Below are 1,563 nucleotides of genomic sequence, written 5' to 3'. Positions count from 1 at the left end.
GTACATATATAGATACACTATCCGACGACATCTGACAATTTGGGAACCAGTGTCTGAGGAAAATGCAAGTCTCGAGGAGAAATTCCTGTGGAGAACTTCTGTTTGTGATAAGTGTCTGAAGTGGAAAATCTGAGGAAATGTCACCTTAAAGGAAGCTTATTTGAAGAAAACACATCTGGCTGAGACAAAAGAAACTGTGAGAAGTACAATCTGTACATGTCTGCGATGCAAAATCTGTGACACTTTGGGAACCAGTGTCTGAGAAAAATGCAGAACTCTGAGGAGAAAATCTCTAGAGAATTTCAGCTCGTCATAAATGTCTGAGATGGATATTCTGAGGAAAAGTAACCATAAGGGAGCCCCTGTCTGAAGAAAACTCAAGTCTCTGAGAAAAAAAAAAAAAGTAACTAGAAGTAAATATCTGAGCTGCAGAGATGCAATATCTGAGGAAAAGTGAGGTTAAGGGAACCAGTATCTGAACAATACATTGGTCTCCTAGGAGAAAACCCTCTGGAGAATGACGGTTTAGCACAAACATCAGATATGCACAACCTGAGAAAAAGTGACATTTTAGGAACAAGTGTCTGAGAAAAGTGCAGGTCTCTGAGGAGACAATCACCTGGAGAATGATTATTCGATTCAAACATCTAAGGCGCAAAATCTAAGGAAAAGTGACACTTTGGGAACCAGTGTCTGAGGAAAATGCAGGTATCTGAAGGAAAATCCTGTGGCAAATTTCAAATCATCATAAGTGTCTGAGAAGGAATATCTGAGGAAAAGTGACCTTAAGGGAACCTGTGTCTGAAGAACAAACATGTCACTGAGGAAAAAAGAGTGAGGAGAACTACACACCGTACATGTCTGAGATGCAAAATCTGAGGGAAAGTACAATCTGTACATGTCTGCAATGCAAAATCTGTGACACTTTGGGAACCAGTGTCTGAGGAAAATGCAGGTCTCTGAGGAGGAAATCCTGGGGAGAATTTCAGTTCATCATAAGTGTCTGAGACGAAAACCTGAGGAAAAGTAACATCAAGGGAACCCATATCTGAAGATAACACAAGTCCCGAGACACACACACACACACAAAGTGAGGAGAATTGAATAGCGTGCATATATAGATACACTATTGGACAGAATGTGATAAGTTGGAAACCAGTGTCTGAGGAAAATGCAGGTCTTGAGGAGAAAATGCTTTGGAGAATTTCAGTTCATCATAAGTAACTGAGGTGGAAAATCTGAGGAAATGTCACCTTAAGGGAACCTTATCTGAAGAAAACTCATGTGACTGAGACAGAAGAAGATGTGAGGAGAAGTACATTGTGTACATGTCTGAGATGCAAAATCTAAGAATAAGTGACACTTTGGGAACCAGCGTCTGAGAAAAATGTAGGTCACTGAGGAGAAAATCCTGTGTAAAATTTCAGTTTATCATAAATGTCTGAGATGGGAAATCTGAGGAAAAGTAACTGTAAGGGAACCCGTATCTGAAGAAAACACATGTCACCGAGGGAAAAAAAAATAAACGTGCGAAGTACATAGCGTTCATGTCTGAGACTAAAA

The sequence above is a fragment of the Condylura cristata genome, unplaced genomic scaffold, assembly GCF_000260355.1.
Source record: "Condylura cristata isolate star-nosed mole 26May11 unplaced genomic scaffold, ConCri1.0 scaffold00066, whole genome shotgun sequence".
NCBI classification, from domain to species: Eukaryota; Metazoa; Chordata; class Mammalia; order Eulipotyphla; family Talpidae; genus Condylura; species Condylura cristata.
The sequence above is the reverse complement of the archived record's forward strand: the minus strand, read 5'-3'. Positions refer to the sequence as shown.